Source organism: Coregonus clupeaformis, chromosome 16, assembly GCF_020615455.1.
Source record: "Coregonus clupeaformis isolate EN_2021a chromosome 16, ASM2061545v1, whole genome shotgun sequence".
Lineage (NCBI taxonomy): Eukaryota > Metazoa > Chordata > Actinopteri > Salmoniformes > Salmonidae > Coregonus > Coregonus clupeaformis.
In genome coordinates this window covers 41358742-41371643 of record NC_059207.1, presented here as the reverse complement: position 1 = coordinate 41371643, position 12902 = coordinate 41358742, and the positions used below count along the sequence as shown (strand labels likewise).

The 12902-nt window shown below is 41.0% G+C and overlaps 1 long non-coding RNA gene across 1 annotated transcript in view; it reads right to left on the bottom strand.

Annotated features, from left to right (window-relative positions):
- Positions 1 to 12592, bottom strand: part of LOC121584709 — a 32457-nt gene extending 19865 nt beyond the window's left edge. The window contains exon 1 of the long non-coding RNA XR_006003753.2: positions 12370 to 12592. This is a non-coding gene — a long non-coding RNA (uncharacterized LOC121584709). The remainder of the gene's footprint in view (positions 1 to 12369) is intronic.
- Positions 12593 to 12902: the final 310 nt, after the last annotated feature.

The window sequence follows — 12902 nt, the reverse complement described above, 5'->3', positions numbered from 1 at the left end:
CTCAACTCAAAAACGTAAACAATGACAATTGGGAATATGTGCAATAAAAACATTATGATATTACCTCTCCACCTACTGTAAATCAAATTTGAAACAAATTTGAGAGACCTTACATTCCTTTTCAACAGGAGCCATATGGTGAGGGTAAGTGTGTGAGGCCATGGTGGTGCAGAGGTAATATGATAATGTACATGCAACAGAGTGTAACAGTAAGTGTCACGCAGCAATTCCCCCTTCTACCCCCACCCATTAGTATGGCCCCCATGTCAGTCCATCCCATCTCAGCACCCTGCCTCTCCCCACTAACATCCACCTAACCCCCATGTCAGTCCATCACTGTCCCATCTCAGCACCCTGCCTCTCCCCACTAACATCCACCTAGCCCCTAGATCACTCCATCACTGTCCCAGATCGTCTGTCCCAGATGGCCAGTGTTCCGCTTGGCTAGTGGAGGGGCACGCCACCCTGTCATCTGAGTAGAGTGGCCTGGCCCCTACCTACCTGTCAGCCTGGCCCTGGTTATCTCACCAACACACACAATCACATGTCACACTGGGAGCCCTGACACAGAGGGAGGGAGGGAGGGAGGGAGGGAGGGAGGGAGGGAGGGAGGGAGGGAGGGAGGGAAGGAAGGAAGGAAGGAAGGAAGAAAGGATGGAGGAAGTGAAAGAGTGATTGACTGATCATGTCAGTTGCAAAATGAGGGAGGTAGGCCTAGATTTGACAAAGCAAATTCAGTCATGAACACATTATTTAAAACCCCTTACAAATTGTTTGGCGCGATCATGTTTTCCCCTAACCCATTCATAGACACTAACTTTAATGCCTATTGATGATAGTATCTTCTGGTCGGGGGAGTTTTGTTAAGAACCCTGATGCTCGGTCTGAACATTAAAACGCATCGCTTGCGGTACGGTTTTGGAAACATAAGGAACGTATCTTTCATATCAGTGAGAAATAATTTTCAAAAAACAAAAGGTTCAATTACAACACACCTTTATAGGGTTAGGGTTGGTGTTCCCACACGGCCATATAGTCATGTTACATTGCTAGCATGCTCCAAACACCTTTGTGTAAGCGTAACCGGATAGGAAGTGTAGTTCGTCAACTGGAGGCACACACAGCTTGTTGATCTGTGCAAAACTGCTACATTAAGTGTATATATTTATTTAAAATATTATTTCTCGCTGATATGAAAGATAAGCGGCATATCAGCATATGTTTCGAAAACCGGTTTGAAAGCGTTGATTATTGACGTTTTTAAGCGTTAAAGCAGTGTCGGAATTTTAGTTCACATGGAGCCAACCATGGGCGAAGCTAACTGCTGAAAACCCTACATATAGAGAAGAAGGGTTTTTGAGTGCTAGTTTTCCCCATATACAGTATTTTGTCATTTATTTCTCCTCAATGTATATATTATTGTTCTTAACCTATTTTGCCAGGATCATGAATAGGGCCATTTTACTGTGCACAAGGTTAAGCATCTATCAAGGACATTTTTGGTCAAGTTATTGATGCATTTCGGTTTCATTCAATTGAGTAATTTACCCGTTTGCAATCCTTCAAGTGGATGCGATGTTCAGGTGCACATGAACACTTGCTGTTTATAGTAATGTTTCGTTTGTTTGTAATTCACGTGTCTCGGAGCTCCATGTCACTGCGTGTCTGTCATGTCTGTGCGTAATGGCTCCATGCACACGCTCCATTTAGCAATATGTTTTGCCACCTATTGGCCTGCAATATTATTAGGAAATGTAGCCTACATTCATTCATTAAAACTGTTTCCACTTTGAATTTAAGCCAGTAATATTTCAGATGTCTTTTTTAACTGAATATGTAAATTTGGGTATAGCCCAATGAAGATAATTATTTTTTTTTTTTTATGAAGATGCCAGTTTTTTGAATAAGAGAGCACAGTTAATGGTATGGTCCATAGGAACGGCCATTTGTATAAAGGCATCTGTTTTTCTTGTGAGCCTCACTGTGGGGAGGCTGTCACTGGCCTAGTATACAGTTGTGGTCAAAAGTTTTGAGAATGACACAAGTATTGGTCTTCACAAAGTTTTCTGCTTCAGTGTTTTTAGATATGTTTTGTCAGATGTTACTTTGGTATACTGAAGTATAATTACAAGCATTCCATAAGTGTCAAAGGCTTTTATTGACAATACATTAAGTTTATGCAAAGAGTCAATATTTGCAGTGTTGACCCTTATTTTTCAAGACCTCTGCAATCCGCCCTGGCATGCTGTCAATTAACTTCTGGGCCACATCCTGACTGATGGCAGCCCATTCTTGCATAATCAATGCTTGGAGTTTGTCAGAATTTGTGGGGTTTTGTTTGTCCACCCACCTCTTGAGGATTGACCACAAGTTCTCAATGGGATTAAGGTCTGGGGAGTTTCCTGGCCATGGACCCAAAATGTCGATGTTTTGTTCCCCGAGCCACTTAGTTATCACTTTTGCCTTATGGCAAGGTGCTCCATCATGCTGAAAAAGGCATTGTTCATCACCAAACTGTTCTTGGATGGTTGGGAGAAGTTTCTCTCGGAGGATGTGTTAGTACCATTCTTTATTCATGGCTGTGTTCTTAGGCAGAATTGTGAGTGAGCCCACTCCCTTGGCTGAGAAGCAACCCCACACATGAATGGTCTCAGGATGCTTTACAGTTGGCATGACACAGGACTGATGGTAGCGTTCACCTTGTCTTCTCCGGACAAGCTTTTTTCCGGATGCCCCAAACAATCGGAAAGGGAATTCATCAGAGATAAATGACTTTACCCCAGTCCTCAGCAGTCCAATCCCTGTACCTTTTGCAGAATATCAGTCTGTCCCTGATGTTTTTCCTGGAGAGAAGTGGCTTCCTCGCTGCCCTTCTTGACACCAGGCCATCCTCCAAAAGTCTTCGCCTCACTGTGCATGCAGATGCATTGACGCCTGCCTGATGCCATTCCTGAGCAAGCTCTGCACTGGTGGTGCCCTGATCCCGCAGCTGAATCAATTTTAGGAGACGGTTCTGGCGCTTGCTGGACTTTCTTGGGCGCCCTGAAGCCTTCTTCACAACAATTGAACCTCTCTCCTTGAAGTTCTTGATGATCCGATAAATGGTTGATTTAGGTGCAATCTTACTAGCAGCAATATCCTTGCCTGTGAAGCCCTTTTTGTGCAAAGCAATGATGACGGCACGTGTTTCCTTGCAGGTAACCATGGTTAACAGAGGAAGAACAATGATTTCAAGCACCACCCTCCTTTTAAAGCTTCCAGTCTGTTATTCTAACTCAATCAGCCTGACAGAGTGATCTCCAGCCTTGTCCTCGTCAACACTCTCACCTGTGTTAATAAGAGAATCACTGACATGATGTCAGCTGGTCCTTTTGTGTCAGGGCTCAAATGCAGTGGAAATGTTTTTTTGGGATTAAGTTCATTTTCATGGCAAAGAGGGACTTTGCAATTAATTACAATTCATCTGATCACTCTTCATAACATTCTGGAGTATATGCAAATTGCCATGATAAAAACTGAGGCAGCAGACTTTGTGGAAATTAATATTTGTGTCATTCTCAAAACTTCTGACCACGACTGTACATGCTATAGTAACTATAACATGTTAGGTTATACCAGGCTAGTGACAGCCTCCCCACAGCTCACATTCCTGAGCTAAAACAGAAGTGAGGCTCACATGAAAAACAGATACCTTCTACTAAAATTCGACTTAAATTCTACCAACTATAGTACAGTTGGTAGAATTACGATTGGTAGAATTTAAGTCGAATTTGGTAGAATTAATTTATTTATGTCTTTATTTATTTAGTAGAATTGAACCTAATTTAATTCCTATCAAATAAGTTGCCTACAAATAGTTGTGTGCTTTAGTTACATGGCCAACTTGGAATGCTAGAAAGGGATGGAGAATACATATTTCCCTATGTACAGTAAAATGCCTTGAGTTTCTAACAAATTATCTTCCTCAAGCTGAATGTTTGATATGAGTGATATCCGTCGGCCCACAGTGACAGGAGAATGATGGGTGGAAGCAGCCACAGATCATTGTTTCCACTACATTACAGGTGCAAATGAATCACCTGCTATGTGTAGTGTCACAGACCAATAGCCTGTATGCAGTGTTCAATTAATCCTGTTCCTAGAGACAGAGAAGCATGTCCTTAAGGAGAGTTTCAGTTTGCCCTCAGCTCCCTGCTATAGAAAGCCTTGAAGAAGCAGATGGGTAACTGTATAGGGGAAGCGTGATACACTGTTACCTGATATTAGTAGTCTCTGTCTGTATTACATGACATTAAATTAAGAGGGTCAGTGCTTCCTAAATTGGGGTGGGTCACAGAGAGTAATTTGGCTGAGGTGGGTCGTTATTACCAATGTTACTTGACTGCGGCTGTTACATGACTATAGTGCTTCCAAAATCTACGAGGAGTACTACCCAACACTTAGTCTGAGACTGCAACGGGTCCCCAAATTACTATCCCCACTCATAAGCACTTATTTCTGCCTTCTCCTCAGGGAGTCACAACACAATCCTTTACTGTGGACTTGGCATAGAGCCAGATTAGCACCCTCACCTTCATCTCCAACACGGTAAAGAGGCTAAGAACATTCACCAGACCACAGTGGATATATGTGACAGATTGTGGAGGAACTCCAGTGTAAGATCCACAGGCTGCGCTGCGGTCATCCCTATGACCTCTACACCTGACCTCTGGCCCCTGTATGTAACACCACACAGCACAATGTCTACTCTGTCCTCCCCTCTGCTCCCTCCGGACTAACAATGCATACTGCCCCACTCTCGGACGGACGGCTCACTCCCTCCAACAGGGACTCAAGTTCAGAGCAGCATCCTCCACTAAGTCACGCTGCCAGTCTAAAATAGATCCTAAAGTTCAATAACCTTTGTAGCTCAGTTGGTAGAGCATGGTGCTAGTAACGCCAGGGTATTAAGTTCGATTCCTGGGACCACCCATAAGTAAAACGTATGCACTCATGAATGTATGTCGCTTTGGATAAAAGCGTCTGCTAAATGGCATGTATTATTATTAAAGTATGAGACAGTCTTCAGTGGATATGATATTCTAAAACCTATATAACTGGAATAAAAATGCCCCCCCAAAAGCGATGCAAGCCCCGTTCTCTCATTTCTACATGATTTTTTCTGTCCTCTAGCCATGTATGTTGTGAGAGAAGGTTATTTAGTTGAAAGTGCTGAGTGTGTCTTTATCTGCCCTAATCCTGCCAGCCCCCTCAGCTCAGCTCTCAGGTCAAGCCCTGGTCAGAGCCACAGAGGGTCTGGGGGGGGTCATTCAGCACTGGGCGACCAACACGCTCAAAGGATCAACTTCCCTTTCATCATAACAGGGGTCAGAGTTTTACTACCACGCGCTGGGCTGGATAGCGTAGTACACACACACACACACACACACACACACACACACACAAACAAACAAACAAACAAACACACACACACACTGATGGCTCAGAGGTATCTGATAATAACCATCTTATTACATGAGTGCCAACAACTAAGGTAAAAGTTATGGCATCAGTCATGTGACACTATAAGGAACATGTTATCCTCTTGATCTTTCTTTTGAGCCTCTCTGAGTCCTCCAGGTCTTAAAGAGAGTTTGAGAATGTCCACTGGCCAACCATGTACTGTAGAAGAGTGTGTGGGGATTGTGAAATTATGAGAAAAGCTGAGGACGAAAGTTTAGAAAGTCCAGATTGTTAACAGATTCATTGGGAATGTGACTATGTGTCTGCTGTTGATTGTGAAATGACTGTGGCGTTCGAGTCAGTAATTTACTGTGCTGTCCTAAATCAGTGCAGATGGTTCAGGTAACAGAAGCATGTATCTCTTTCCAAACAAATGAATGAGTGAGAGACCAGACATATCTTTATCAACAGAGATTTATATCAAACATCCGTCACTACTCTATTGTTGATTCCACTTAGTTTGAGGGGCTAATAAGAAAAAATGTATCAGTCAGGTGAAGCTGCTCTTTTATCGCCCGTAACAACTGTTTCCTGTAGCATTACCCTGGCTCTGATTGTGCGATCCACAGGAAAGGCATTCCTACTCTACATACCAAGTTCAGTGTTTTACAGCTCCCTGTAAACTCATCCTCCACCCAAATTCAAACTCAAATTGAAGATGTTTATGGCTCCTGGCTGGCCAACGTGTTGAATATCACAGAGCCCTGACAAAAGCCTGGCCCTAGACTCACGCATCTGCGGTGTCACTGTACCAACTGCCTTGATGCACTTACTGTACTGCCTCCTCCCCAAAAAGCCTTTATGACCCCCCAACACCAGCCCCCCTGCATCTCAATACCAGCTGTTAGTTCCCTGTACATCCCCTAAGGGTTCTGCTTTGTTTTCTGTTGGGCTGCTAGCTGGATGAATGAACAAAACATCTCTGCCTGCCTGCCAGTAACCAGCCTCGTTATTCCTCCTGGCCGGCTCAGTGGCTCTCCTCTAGCTCATGGCTCAAGTGAAGGTTGTAAATACTTTCCTGGGTTGTTTTGGGGTCAACAGAGACTTGGTCATTATTACCTCAAGATCTCTCAAGATCTCCATAAATCTCTCCATAAAGATCTCCATCTCCATAAACTCAAGTACTGTGTCTGCCCATAGGCGCAAATACTTTAGCTTTCCAGTGTGCTGACCGCAATACAGACACAGATCACACAAAATGATACTTGATTGTGTCCTGTGATTTACATTTGATACTATGGTGTGTCCTGTGATTTCAGTATGATATGTGTAAGTCGGGTGAGGTCTGCATTAACTAGTGTGTGGTGTTGATACCTGAGGGCTGCTGGTTGATGCATGAGGACCTATCCTCTGCTCTCTGCATCATTACAGGGATGACCAGAGGAATGTGTTGCCTGGTAACGGCACTACTGTCAGTGCACAGGGCCAGGAGGAGTACCCAAGAGAGCAGGATTACATTGTGTCCTTCCTAACAGCTCTGCTGACGTGGTACATGGTCATCATTGGGTCACTGTCATTGTTTAGTTATCTCCTGCCAAAGCATCCTCTTTAAAGAAAATGAGGAATCAGCAGATTGTGATGCTCATATCATGATCAGTATTATGTAATACTGAAACAAAAAATATATTTCTAGGTATTTGTAAAATATCTGTAAAATCTCAAAGATTTGCTGAGAATATTTATGGTGGTGTTTGTTCATTCCAGAAGGTAAATTGCTCACACATTTATGCACAAATCTATTTTAGATGTGTATTGTGTCGTCTAAAATAATCTTCTACATAGTACATCACATGAATCTCATTTAACAGTATAATAAAGCACTGACGTTGCTGATCTCCCTTAGAGCAAATACCTCTTGATATGCCTGCACATTATTTTCATAAAGATCTGTTTCTCTAATTACTTCTATCCTTTTGTTTTGTTCTACTATACCCAACAACGTGACACACTCTGTCATTCCTTTCCTATGATTCTGCCCTAAACATAGATTTTTTCAGATCTCTGTAAAGACTAACTCTAATATCAAGAAATTACTCAGATTACTTAATCTGAGTAATTTCTTAATCACTTCATGATATTGACTCATAGCCAAATCTATTGTTGTATTAAATGAACTAAAAGGGAGAGGGAGTTTCAGCATCTTGTGTCTTGATAGTGGCGTTGACACAGATTGGGAGATTGGAGATGAAGTTAAGACATGGGAGTCGAGTTAAAAATCTCTCTGGTAAAAAGGACTGATGGATCACATCTGCCTGCTGTGCCCCTCTCCCCCCTCCTCTACTGTACTCTTTAATCATCATTCAGCAGCACCACAGGGGTCGTATCCTGCCCTTCCTCCATCTCCACCCACAACACAGCTTGACCCCCAGAGAAAAGAAAGCCGCATGGTCCCTTGCCCACCACCCCCGGCCTCTACCACAGTGGAGGGCTGACAAAGCACTCTCTTTCACTTCATCGGAAAAAAGCTACCAGGCTCTCTCACCACCCTGAGGCTAAACCACATCAGATCCACACAAACATATTTTCCTATTTAACTTAATGTGAAGACAATTACATTAAAATAGACCTGTTCCATTGATTAGAGGCAAAAGTAGAAGTCAAGACACTTGGTCAATACAGATCAATGGAAATTGAGTTTCTCATGGAATGCATTTAGAGATAAGCCAAGCTATTAGATAAGCAGTAAATTAGTATATTTTCACATTCTTCACTTCACGTCAGTGGTGACTGGTAATACTGTAGTATAGCATGTAGTGCAACAGGGTTCTTCACCAGAGGGATATACACTATAATTAAGAGGTGCAGCATAGCCAGCACAGTACGGACCTGATATACAGTGCCTTCAGAAAGTATTCATACCGCTTGACTTATTCCACATTTTGTTTTGTTACAGCCTGAATTCTAAATGGATTAAATCGATTTTTTTGATACACACAATACCCCATAATGACAAAGTGAAAACATGTTTTTAGAAAATGTTGCTATTTTATTGAAAATGAAATACAGAAAAATCTAATTTACATAAGTATTCACACCCCTGAGTCAATACTTTGTAGAAGCACCTTTGGCAGCGATTACAGCTGTGAGTCTTTCTGGGTAATTTAATTTGATTTATTTAACTAGGCAAGTTAGCTAAGAACAAATTCTTATTTACAATGACGGCCTACACCGGCCAAACCCGGACGACGCTGGGCCAATTGTGCGCCGCCCTATGGGACTCCCAATCACGGCCGGTTGTGATACAGCCTGGAATCGAACCAGGTGGTCTGTAGTGACGCCTCAAGCACTGAGATGCAGTGCCTTAGACCGCTGCGCCACTCGGGAAGTCTCTAAGAGCTTTCCACACCTGGATTGTGCAACATTTGCCCATTATTATTTTCAAAATTCTTCAAGCTCTGTCAAATTGGTTGTTGATCATTGCTAGCCAACCATTTTCAGGTCTTGCCATAGATTTTCAAGTAGATTTAAGTAAAAACTGTAACTCGGACACTCAGGAACATTCACTGATTTCTTAGTAAGCAACTCCAGTATAGATTTGGCCTTCTGTTTTAGGTTATTGTCCTGCTGAAAGGTGAATTCATCTCCTAGTCTGGTGGAAAGCAGACTGAGCCATGTTTTACTCTAGGATTGTGGCTGTGCTTAGCTCCATTCCATTTCTTTTTTATCCTGAAAAACTCCCCAGCCTTTAATGATTACAAGCATACCCATAACATGATGCAGCCACCACTATGCTTGAAAATATGGAGAGTGGTACTCAGTAATGTGTTGTATTGGATTTGCCACAAACATAACACTTTGTATTCAGGACAAAAAGTGAATTTCTTTGCCAAATGTTTTGCAGTATTACTTTAGTGCCTTGTTGCAAGCAGGATGCATGTTTTGGAATATTTGTATTCTGTACAGGCTTCCATCTTTTCACTCTGTCAATTAGGTTAGTATTGTGCAGTAACTACAATGTTGTTGATCCATCCTCAGTTTTCTCCTATCACAGCCATTAAACTATGTAATGGTTTTAAAGTCACCATTGGCCTCATGGTGAAATCACTGAACGGTTTCCTTCCTATAGGTGCCTTTCTTTGCGAGGCATTGGAAAACATCCCTGTTCTTTGTGGTTGAATCTGTGTTTGAAATTCACTGATCAACTGAGGGACCTTACAGAAAATTGTATGTGTGGGGACAGAGAAGAGGTAGTCCGTCAAAAATCATGTTAAACATTATTATTGCACACAGAGTGAGTCCATGCAACTTTTTATGTGACTTGTTAAGCACATTTTTACTACTGAACTTATTTAGGCTTGCCATAACAAAGGGGTTGAAGACTTATTGACTCAAGACATTTCAGCTTTTCATTTTTAATTAATTTGCAAAAGTCTCGAAAAACATAATTACACTTTGATCTTATGGGGGTATTGTGTGTAGGCCAGTAAATTTTAAATTCAGGCTGTAACACCACAAAGTGTGGTAAAAGTCAAGGGGTGTGAATACTTTCTGAAAGCACTGTAGCTCTATACTGGATAGTACATTTTAGTTATTTAGCAAACGCTCTTATCCAGAGCGATTTACAGGAGCAATTAGGGTTAAGTGCCTTGCTCAAGGGCACGTCGACAGATTTTCATCTAGTTGGCTCGGGGATTAGAACCAGCGACCTTTCGGTTACTGGCACATCGCTCTTAACCACTAAGCTACCTGCCGCCCATAGTAGGCTAATATTGTGTTAGTGTGAAATTGTCAAATAAACAATGAGAGGGGATTACAAAATGTGGTCTTCATAATAATCTAGATGTTTATTTATTTTAAAGTATTTATAGTAATTATGGTCATGGGAAACGTATGCAATTGAATAGTATCTCAAAAGTATTTAATTTTCTCTATTTTCATTTGAGAAGAAAATGTTCATGGAATATAACATATACTTTCTCTAGACATGTATTTCTTTAAAGTAATAGAACATAAAATGTGAGGTTCCTTTAGGGTAATTTCAAATACTCTGATGAGGAAACCAAAAACCTTGAAGAAAATAACTATTTGAGGGGGGGACAAACTATTCTTCAGGAACATGTCAGGAACACTAATGTATTTTTGGAGACCATGTTTATATTTCCCTTTTCGGGGTATAGGATATACTTATTTAAAAGTATGCTTACATTTGCATAATTTAAAAAAGAATTCAACATTGGCAAACTATTTTTAAATCACTTGTAAAAATGTTAATGTATTTCTATTACTAATGTATTTATTACGAAGTGTGGGCCTAGGCCTAATCAAATAAACATGAGCTATTTGATTTTACTTCAAACTATGTAATAATGTTTATGATCAGTTTATAAGCACAAGTTCTAATAACGTATAATAACTTTTCTTATAATAAAGTTAAATCCTTAAATTTAACATTTGTAAATGAATGTAAATCAAAGTGCCACTGAACCCGCCCTAAATTAGCTGTTAATCCCTTATTGTAGGCTATTTGGTGAGTCTCCACATTTGTCATTGAAATGTTTGCACACACAAAAAAATGATCATAATCTTATAGAAATGTCACTGATTAAATCTTAAGTACTCGGTTTAACATGCATTAGGCTAAACCATACATTAATGCACATTGGCCTTATGCTTGCCAAAATAAAAGTAATATATTAACTAACGGTCCACTGTGATATAAACTTTAATTTCGATCAGTCATTTTCAATTACTATTCCTCGTCATGGCGTAAGGAATTGTAATCCTTGAAATCACAATAAATCTTCACACCCACACAGGGGCACGATACATGGCCCTAGTGCCTGGATGAGACAGTAATGTCCCTCCCCTGAAACAACGTGTCGATATATTGTAATTTGTCAACACGCTCGTATTGCCTTCGTGCATGAGAGAAATCATTATTAAAACTAAATATAACCAAATGTATGATGTATAGCCTTATAAGGAAGACTGAATTGTGTCCCCAACATGTACGACATGAGATCACACATGTGGCGCAATTATAGATGCCATTTTCTCAATATATCAAACAATATAGGCCTATAGCTACTCTTTAATAGCCTCGAAATAAATTGATGTATTAGATTTAAAACAATGCCGCATAGCCTGTCTATCTCTCTTCTGAGAACTGGTCTAAAAACAGATCTAAGCCATTTTGCCAAATAGTCATTCCAATCAATTGGATTACTTTAATAGTTAAAGCCCAATGCTTTTTCTCTCTTTCTCTCGCTCTTGCTGCGGCCACCACAAAACATTTCCATGTTTTGTGGTGGCCAACACAGGATTTTGTGACTAAACCTAATAGCTTAAGGGCGTTCTCCAAGTTCAAAAGTTCACCTTTTACGATCTCCAAAATACCACTGACTTCTCACGTCCAAATAAAAACATTCCTACCTTGGTTCTCAGCAAACGACACTCAAACCCATCACAGTGTGAAATATGCAACAATCAAGACTGACAAACAAAATAAAGTTGGCAGGGAGCACACATGATCAGATCATTCCCATAGGTAAGACACATTTTGAAAGGCAATTGACAGCCCATGCACAGGGTAGCTACTGTATTTTTTCACCTTATCAAACCCCACTTAGAATAAGTACAATATTAAGTAGCCTATAAACAGCATTATTAACTATGTTAAAATAATTGTATAAAAACGTATAAAAAATGTAAGGAAATTGATATGCATGTTTGTGTTTTTCCCAATGACTGTAAATGTTTTTCCCACATGAATAGATTCGCATGCACAAAACCTGATGAAAAAAAACGTCATCAAATGTAGCCTTTAGACTAGGAGGCCTATACTACTGTAGTCAAATCTAATGCTGATGTTTACAACCACTACATTCCCAATAGAATTGGAACAAGGATAGCACGGACGGCACGTACCGTTAACGGGCTTCGCATTGTTTCTCTCTGGGTAATCGAACCCATTCGTCCTTTTCTCTATCTCCATCCTCCTTCATGAAAGCTGCATGCGCGCCGTTCTATCAGCCGGGCGCCTATTACCACTATTTTCAATTCGATACTGCAATTAGCTGTCTTCGTTGTGTTGAGACGCTCCTGTCTTCACTGGACGGACTGTAGCCCCATGCCTGCTGGTGTCAGTAAGAAAAACAGTTCTTCCACACCCCCATACCTACACAAATAATTTACCCTGAGCATTACGCAATGACGCACGCGCTGCAGTATGCATTCTGGGTTATGTAGGGTTTGGCCGTCGTGTTTGTAGTTGGTGGTGGTGGTGGTAGTGGTGGTGGTGCATCATTCCCCTGAGTTGGCAATCAGTTGGCAACAAGATTTGTGCAACAGCGCACAATTCCGCTTCAGGTTTTGTGATGTGTTTATTAACATACAGTAGGATTTAATAACACGGTATTGTTATTAGTGTTATGCAAAGTTTACTTGGATAACGTAAAATG